Source organism: Podarcis bocagei, assembly GCF_964188305.1.
Source record: "Podarcis bocagei genome assembly, chromosome: 12".
NCBI lineage: Eukaryota > Metazoa > Chordata > Lepidosauria > Squamata > Lacertidae > Podarcis > Podarcis bocagei.
Genome location: NC_138137.1, coordinates 484,495 through 494,288, shown reverse-complemented (window position 1 = coordinate 494,288; position 9,794 = coordinate 484,495).

The following is a 9,794-nucleotide window of genomic DNA, read 5'->3' as shown; positions in this document are numbered from 1 at the left end:
TTGAAACTCAACGGCTTACCAGAACTATCTCAGGATAAGAGATCAATCCTGAACTGTAAAATAACACAACAGGAAATTGAGGATGCCATTCAGAATATGCAGCTGGGCAAATCTCCAGGCCCAGATGGGCTTACCTCCAAGTACTATAAGACATTAAAAGACTACTTGACTCTACCACTAATGGAGGTTTGCAATCAGATTATGGAGGGAGGAAGGGCACCGGAAACGTGGAAAGAAGCTTTCATCACATTGATACCCAAAGTGGAAACTGAAAAGACTCAACTAAGGAACTACCGTCCCATCTCACTCCTGAATGTGGAGTACAAAATATTTGCAGACATTTTGGCAAGTAGATTGAAAAAGGTTTTAAATGAAGTAATTCATAAGGACCAAGCAGGCTTTCTTCCTGGTAGGCATTTGTTTGACAATACCAGGAATATTATCGATATCCTGGAACTTTTACAAACAAATATTAACACTAAAGCAGTGTTAATTTTTATTGATGCTGAGAAGGCCTTTGACAATATTTCTTGGAAATTTATGAAGAAAAATTTGGAAGGGATGGGAGTGGGACGAGGGTTTGAAAATGGCATAGAAGCAATTTATTCAGAACAAAAAGCTAAGTTGATAGTGAACAATGTGGTGACAGAGGAGTTTCACATTGAAAAAGGAACACGACAGGGGTGCCCCCTATCCCCCCTATTATTTATATCAGTCCTGGAGGTTTTGCTGAACATGATTAGGAGGGACCGGCAAAAACAGGGGATCACGGTCGGAGTGAAACAATATAAATTGAAAGCATTTGCAGATGACTTAGTAATAACATTACAGGAGCCAGAACCTAGTACAAAAAGAGTTCTGGAACTGATACAAGAATTTGGTCGGGTGGCAGGATTTAAGGTGAACAAACAAAAAACTAAAGTCTTGGGGGAAAAACTTGACGCCCTTAGAAATGAGGGGTTTCAGAAGGAAACAGAGTTAACTGTGGTCAAGAAAGTGAAATACCTGGGGGTAAACTTGACGCCTAAAAATTTGAATTTGTTTAAGGATAATTATGAGAAATGCTGGTCAGAAGTTAAGAAAGACTTGGAAACTTGGTCGAGACTGAAGCTTTCCTTGCTGGGCCGAATTGCTGCTGTTAAAATGAATGTTTTGCCAAAAATGTTGTTTTTATTTCAAACCTTGCAGGTCGTGGACAGAATGGAATGTTTTAGAAAGTGGCAGAGGGATATCTCAAAATTTGTCTGGCAGGGCAAAAAGCCCCGAATAAAGTTTAAAATACTAACTGATGCAAAAGAAAGAGGGGGGTTTGCCCTGCCGGACTTAAGGTTATACTATGAGGCGGCAGCCTTCTGCTGGTTGAAAGATTGGATTGTATTAGAGAATACAGATGTCCTAGACCTGGAAGGTTTTAACAATTCGTTAGGATGGCATGCGTATTTGTGGTACGGCAAGGCAAAAACACATGGAATGTTCAAAAACCATATTGTTAGGAAAGCAATCTTTATGGTCTGGATGAAATACAAAGACTTACTGGAAAGTAAGACTCCGAGGTGGCTATCACCAGTGGAGGCTAAGGCGCGGAAAAAACCCAATATGGAGGCCGGCTGGCCGAAATATTGGGAACTAGTAGAAAAAATTGGTGACAATTGGAGGTTGCGGAGCTTTGAAAATTTAAAGGATAAGGTGCAAGATTGGTTTCACTATGCCCAAATTAACGAGGTTGTTAAATTGGATAAAAAAACAGGATTCCAGGTGGAAAAATCGAAACTTGAGACAGAGCTGTTAGAACCAAAGGCTAAGGTACTATCGAGAATGTATAACTTGTTGCTTAAATGGAACACTCAGGATGAGACAGTTAAATCAGCCATGATAAAATGGGCTCAAGACATTGGCTATAATATCATGTCTGAGGACTGGGAAAGGTTATGGACCACCGGTATGAAGTTTACGGCATGTAATGCCTTGAAAGAAAACATTATGAAAATGGTATACAGGTGGTACATGACCCCAGTTAAGCTTGCTAAGATATATCATTTGTCTGATAATAAATGTTGGAAGTGCAAGGAGGCTGAAGGAACATTCTTTCACCTTTGGTGGACCTGCCCAAGAGTGAAGGCCTTCTGGGAAATGATCTACAACGAATTAAAAAAGGTGTTTAAGTACACCTTTCCTAAAAAACCGGAGGCCTTCCTCTTGGGTATTGTCGGCCAAAAGGTGTTAAAGGAGGATAGAACGTTTTTTATGTACGCTACTACAGCAGCAAGAATTTTGATCGCCAAATATTGGAAGACTCAAGATTTGCCCACACTGGAAGAATGGCAAACGCAACTGATGGACTATATGGAGTTGGCCGAAATGACTGCCAGAATCCGAGACCTGGGAGAAGAAGCAATGGAGGAGGACTGGAAAAAATTTAAGAACTATTTGCAAAAATTTTACAAGTTATATGAACTATAAAAGATGCATAATTTGAAATACCAGCCCCAGCAATGAGAGCGTAATATATATGAAATTGGATAACAATATTGAAAGAACCAAAGTTTAAATGTTAAATACAATAATAGGTTTTATTTTTAGAGTAAATGGATAATAAGGGATTTAAACTTAAATTGCAATTGAAAGTATAAAGAAACACATGAAACAAGATTATAATTTGCTGACAAATTTATTGTTAAGAATGCATTGTGCGGGAGATGTGGGGAAGTTCGATAGAAAGATGAAGTAAGCTGTTGAAAAGTTATACTTTTTTCTTTTTCTTCTTTTGTCTTTTATATTCTTGTTTCTCTTTTTTCTGTTTATGTCTGAAAAAATGTAATAAAAACTTTTTAAAAAAAAAACAAAAGGAATGTATTGGTGGAAAAATATGTGTTATGTTTTTATACTTTTGTATTGTAAAATTAATAAAAATATTTATATATAAAAAAGAGAATGCAGGGCGACGGGGGGAGAGACATCCTGGAAGAGGTTACTAGGCTAAGGTTACCAGACACCCCCATTTCCCAGGGAAAGTCTCCGGATTTACAAATCAGTCCCCTGACAAAATCCATCTATTTAGTAGGAAGTTGAAAAGTGTCCCCGGATTCATTGAAAAAAATCTGGTAACCAGGGAGGGTAGAGCTTTCAGAAGAATCTTTGCTGGACAGAGCTGTATGTGGAATTCCACTGTATGTGGAATGAGAGCACAGATACTAAGTTATAATAATAATAAATTATTATTTGTACCCCGCCCATCTGGCTGGGTTTCCCCAGCCACTCTGGGCGGCTTCCAAAAATACAGTAAAATATCACAGATTAAAAACTTCCCTGAACAGGGCTGCCTTAAGATGTCTTTTAAATGTCAGGTAGTTATTTATCGCTTTGACATCTGATGGGAGGGCGTTCCACAGGGCGGGCGCCACTACCGAGAAGGCCCTCTGCCTGGTTCCCTGTAGCTTTGCTTCTCGCAATGAGGGAACCGCCAGGAGGCCCTCGGCGCTGGACCTCAGCGTCTGGGCAGAACGATGGGGGTGGAGACGCTCCTTCAGGTATACTGGGCCGAGGCCGTTTAGGGCTTTAAAGGTCAACACCAGCACTTTGAATTGTGCTCGGAAACGTACTGGGAGCCAATGTAGGTCTTTCAAGACCGGTGTTATGTGGTCTCGGCGGCCGCCCCCAGTCACCAGTCTAGCTGCCGCATTCTGGATTAGTTGTAGTTTCCGAGTCACCTTCAAAGGTAGCCCCACGTAGAGCGCATTGCAGTAGTCCAAGCGGGAGATAACCAGAGCATGCACCACTCCGGCGAGACAGTCCGCGGGCAGGTAGGGTCTCAGCCTGCGTACCAGGTGGAGTTGGTAGACAGCTGCCCTGGATACAGAATTGACCTGTGCCTCCATGGACAGCTGTGAGTCCAAAATGACTCCCAGGCTGCGCACCTGGTCCTTCAGGGGCACAGTTACCCTATTCAGGACCAGGGAGTCCTCCACACCAGCCCGACCCCTGTCCCCCAAAAACAGTACTTCTGTCTTGTCAGGATTCAACTTCAATCCATTAGCCGCCATCCATCCTCCAACCGCCTCCAGGCACTCACACAGGACCTTCACCGTCTTCACTGGTTCTGATTTGAAAGAGAGGTAGAGCTGGGTATCATCTGCATATTGATGGACACCCAGTCCAAACCCCCTGATGATCTCTCCCAGCGGCTTCATATAGATGTTAAATAGCATGGGGGAGAGGACGGAACCCTGAGGCACCCCACAAGTGAGGGCCCAGGGGTCTGAACACTCATCCCCCACCACCACTTTCTGGACACGGCCCAGGAGGAAGAAGCGGAACCACTGTATGACAGTGCCCCCAGCTCCCGGCCCCTCTAGACGGTCCAGAAGGATGTTATGGTCGATTGTATCAAAGGCCACTGAGAGATCCAGCAGAACCAGGAAACAACTCTCACCTTTATCCCTAGCTCGCCGGAGATCATCAACCAGCGCGACCAAGGCAGTTTCACTCCCATGGTGAGGACTGAATCCCGATTGGAAGGGATCCAAATGGTCCGCATCCTCCAGGCGTGCCTGGAGTTGTTCAGCAACCACGCGCTCAATCACCTTGCCCAAGAATGGAAGATTTGAGACTGGGCGATAGTTGGCCATACTGGCCGGGTCTAAAGATGGTTTTTTAAGAAGTATCCTTTATGACATCAGGATACAGATACAATTGTCCTTGAGGTGCTATGGAAGGGAGGGGGAATTAAATGAGCAGTTGCTGCTAGTTAGGTAACTGGTTTTTTTAAAACCTGGTTCAGAATCTATTTTGGCAAGTATCCTCAATTTTTCTAGTATTTTTTGCTTTGATGCTAAATAAATGTAAACCATTGAAGATTTTACAGTGATCAGTAACATCCACATTCCTTTCTTCACCCTACTTCAAGTAGTAGGGTGAAGTGGGGAGGGAGGGAGGGAGAGGTAATGAGAAGGTGAAAGGTGAAGCTCTGACTGAGGGTTGGGTGAGGGCTTTCTGCAAGCAGCTGTACCAGCTTTTAGAAGCGCTAGCTGAGCTTGCTACAGGATGAATTCTATTATGTTTTAAGTCTGGTGAAAGTGTTTTGAAAATTCATTGTCTAGACTACATTTGTTTTCAGGACAAAGTAACGTATGTTCAAACCACTTCAAATAAACTTAAAACGTTGTGTCTGACTGCATACCCCTCAACTGTCCCAGGAAAACATGGACATCACTTTTTGGCACAAGAACACAGTAGCCATTTTGAGCACTGTGATCTCACACCTTGATCTCTGTTAAAACTCCGAAGCCTGTGAGCACTTTCTGAAGTCCTCTTGCATGCTACTAGGACCAGTCTCTTCGCCTCTGAACTTCTTCAGTGATGCACAACTTAGCAGAGTAGTGCAGCTTATCCTAGGCAACAATCGAGACTGTTCAGTCAGGACGACGATCAGGACCAAAGCTGATGACTGGTAACTTGATTTTGTAGTTTATTATATACAGCAGTAAACTCACAAGCCATATACAAGTTAATATATACAGACACGCTCTTCATCACACTCCAAGCACTCCAGAATACTCCTAACTAGCCAAACAATGTCGTAGGTCATGCTGCCTATATGAGAGACCTCAGCCAATCACCGAGCTGTTACGAGGTCCTCTTATCTCCAGGCAAATTTCTCCCGTGCTCTGTCTCCCTAGCCTGTAGTCAAAACACTAATTGCTCACTTGCCAAGCTGCATGTAGACTATGAACTCCAACAATCTCTTGCTGAAGAAGTGCTTTTCGGGGACTGTGATCTCACACAGATCAAGAGAGTGACCCAGGAGTGTATCCCAGAAGACATGCATCCCAGCTTGGACATGTTGGAGGCTATGTGACTGTCTTCCTCCATAGACTTATTTAGCATTCTCACCAGGAGGAGTTCCTTTCAAGGCCCCCATGTGAATTAGATTATAGTTCCTGGTGTTGTGCTTAGCGTGCTGGTTATTGTGGGCCTAATAGGGTTGACCGCCATGGGCCGAGGACTGGTACAGTATAGACTATATTTTCTGGTGTATATTGAACATGAATTCAGTATCCCCAAAGAGCTGGTGAATGTCTGCAGCTGGTCAATATGACTTCCAGTTTAAAATAATAATATTTTTGTATTTATACCTTGCCCATATGGCTGGGTGGCTTAGCATCACATGGAGACAAAATTGAATAACAATGACCCTATATTATTATTATTATTATTATTATTATTATTATTATTATTTACTCCACCCATCTGGCTGGGTTTCCTAGCCACTCTGGGCAGCTTCCAACAAAACATTAAAATACAATAATTCATCAGATATTAAATGCTTCCCTAAACAGGGCTGCCTTCAGATGGCTTCTAAAAGTCGGATAGTCGTTCATTTTCCAAGTGTCCCTATTGTCCAGGGACACCCCTGATTTAGAGAAGCCGTCCCGGTTTCTGATTTGATCCCAGAATGTCCTACTTTTCCTTAGGATGTCCCTATTTTCATTAGAGAAATGTTGGAGGGTATCGAGTAATCTGACCCCCGAGCCATCTGAAGGCAATCCTGTATAGGGAAGTTTTTTTAAAATGCTTAATGTTTTAGTATGTTTTTATATATGTTGGAAGCTGCCCAGACTGGTTGGGGCAACCTAGTAAGATGTGTGGGGTATACATAGTAAAATTATCATTATGGAATGGAACGTCCCTATTTTCATTGGATAAATGTTGGCAGGTATGTACGTAACAATAGTCAGTCATTTATATAGCAGCCTTCCTTAGTGCTCTAAGCACTTCATGCATCCTATCAGCAATCCATATAACACCCATCTAAGGCAGGGTAATATTTTCATCCCACTGTTACTAGGGCCACCCATTGAGTTCATGGCTAGGAGGACAGGTTTCCCAACCCAGAGTTCATGTGATTAACCACTATTTTGCATAACTACTGTGATAGCTAATACATTTTCAAGACATTTGGGCATAACAAATTGTCTCCCTCTCCCCCCTCCCCCCTTTATGGTAAATAATTGCTGAAATCCATCAGTACCAAACTGATGAAGGGGATTGCTTCATAAGCTGCCAGTTTTAAAACCCAGTTTCAAAAGAAGGCGGCTTGTAAAAAGTATTAAACATTCAAAAAGAGGCTTCACCCTTTCCAGTTCTATTTGCTCATTCTGTTCAGTTTCCAGTGATAGCAAAGGAAATGAAAATAATATTTTGCCAAATCTCTGCCCTGTTTTGTGGTCTAAAAGTGTTCTATGAAGCACACACACTAGGGAGCTTTTTGAAATTTCCTTAATAGCACTATTAAAAGCTTCTCTTGCTAGCCCAATTCAAAGAGAGAGAGGTTCCTGGGCCTTTGTTTCCAACACCATGTTTTATTTACAACCGTTCATTTTGCAATCCATTAATTTTAGATCTGATTCAAAGCCCATCAGACAGCAATAAAACAGTAGTGTTCCACTAGAGAGTTGCTCATGTTCAAAGAGGTTGTCAATCCTTTTGCCCTGGCATTTGAAAGAGAAAGCATAGGGCATTGGCTGTTACAAAATCAGTTTTGGTGTCTGATCATGAAACATGGCATAGCAGCTTTCTCTCACATGAAAGAAGAAGAAATCATGAAATTATTTCTTTTTTAAAGAAACCCACATCCACAAAAATCCTGCCCCATAGTGTGTGTTTTAAAAAACCAACTTTGCACATGTAGAAAACAGTTGTGTCAGACAGAAGAGTTCTATCCTAACCTTTCTCCAGTTATGTGATGGTTTTTTATGTGCATATTGCTCAGATATATGCAAAGGCGTTCAGTGCCATTAACTGCAGTCTGAAGAGCTGCATGATTCTCCCAATTGTGTAACTCAGCTCTAATAGCCTGATCTTAAGCAAATTTTGTAGATAGTATGACCCACTTGAGAACACCTGGCTTGAGAGCAGTACATGTGAAAAGGATCTAGGAGTCTTGGTTGACCACAAACTTGACATGAGCCAACAGTGTGACGCGGCAGCTAAAAAAGCCAATGCAATTCTGGGCTGCATCAATAGGAGTATAGCATCTAGATCAAGGGAAGTAATAGTGCCACTGTATTCTGCTCTGGTCAGACCTTACCTGGAGTACTGTGTCCAGTTTTGGGCACCACAGTTCAAGAAGGACACTGACAAACTGGAATGTGTCCAGAGGAGGGCAACCAAAATGGTCAAAGGCCTGGAAACGATGCCTTATGAGGAACGGCTAAGGGAGCTGGGCATGTTTAGCCTGAGAAGAGGTTAAGGGGTGATATGATAGCCATGTTCAAATATATAAAAGGATGTCACATAGAGGAGGGAGAAAAGTTGTTTTCTGCTGCTCCAGAGAAGCGGACACGGAGCAATGGATCCAAACTACAAGAAAGAAGATTCCACCTAAACATTAGGAAGAACTTCCTGACAGTAAGAGCTGTTTGACAGTGGAATTTGCTGCCAAGGAGTGTGGTGGAGTCTCCTACTTTGGAGGTCTTTAAGCAGAGGCTTGACAACCATATGTCAGGAGTGCTCTGATGGTGTTTCTTGCTTGGCAGGGGGTTGGATTCGATGGCCCTTGTGGTCTCTTCCAACTCTATGATTCTATGATTCTATGATTCTATGATTCAACAAAACTCCAAAAAGCTCTCATACATAGATTCATTGAAGAGACTCAAGGCACTTGTAGAAATATTACTCATATTCCAATAGGCTGTTCTTTATGGGGTTCTTTATGGAGTTCCTGGAGTTATGTAAGAACGAGTGAGTTCACCCATGTTTCTGGATATTCAAGTACTAGACTGAAACAAATGAGGAAGGGAGGTTTCTTCCCACTCTGGGCAGAGCCAATAGATACTGGATTATGCTGTGCCTACATTTCCCAACTTGCCTTGAGGTCTAAAAAGGAGGAAAGCACTATCTTTTTGAGGCAGCATTATTATTCCTTCTATCTAATACTTATAATTTATTACTAATACACAGATTTGCTATCACTAAATAACTGAACCCTGTGGGAGGAAGAACAGTGTCCAATGTAGCATCTTCCCATATTTTATGGAATTACAGTGTACGTGTCCTGATGATGTGGACAGAACTCTTGCAATGATGCAATCAGCTTCTTCTGCTCTTGACTCTGCTCTATCCTGGCTGCTCAAAGCCTGTTCAGTGGGTGCGAAGACCTAACCAGGTGGATCCAGGGAATGGTTAACATGTCTGTATGCAAGGGAATGGTGCCTGCTGTCCTTAAACAAGCAGTAGTGTGTCCACTTCTGAATAAGCCTATCTTGGACCTCCATTTACAACACCTACCCCTTCTTGGGCAACAGGGTGGAGAGAGTGGTAGTGGAGTAGTTGCAGATGTTGCTGGAGGATATGGTCTATCTGGGACCTTTTCCATCTGGGTTCAGACATGGTTTATGGGATTGATTCAGCCTTGGTCTCCCTGATGAATGACCTGTATCAAGAGTGAGACAGAGAGAAGGCATCTTTGTTCCTGCTTCTGGATCTGTTAGTGGCTTATGAAACCATTGACCATAACATCCTCCTGGATCAGCTCTCTGCGGTGGCTGCTGGGGGCACAGTTCTATAGTCGGCTTTCTTAAAGTCAAGAAATTGAGTCCTAGTATGCTTGGCTGCTCCTTTCCGCTGTATAGTTGAATACTATCCAGAATGCGAGGGACGCGGGTGGCGCTGTGGGTAAACCTCAGTGCCTAGGACTTGCCGATTGCATGGTCGGCGGTTCGAATCCCTGCGGCGGGGTGAGCTCCCGTCTTTCAGTCCCAGCTCCTGCCCACCTAGCAGTTCGAAAGCACCCCTAA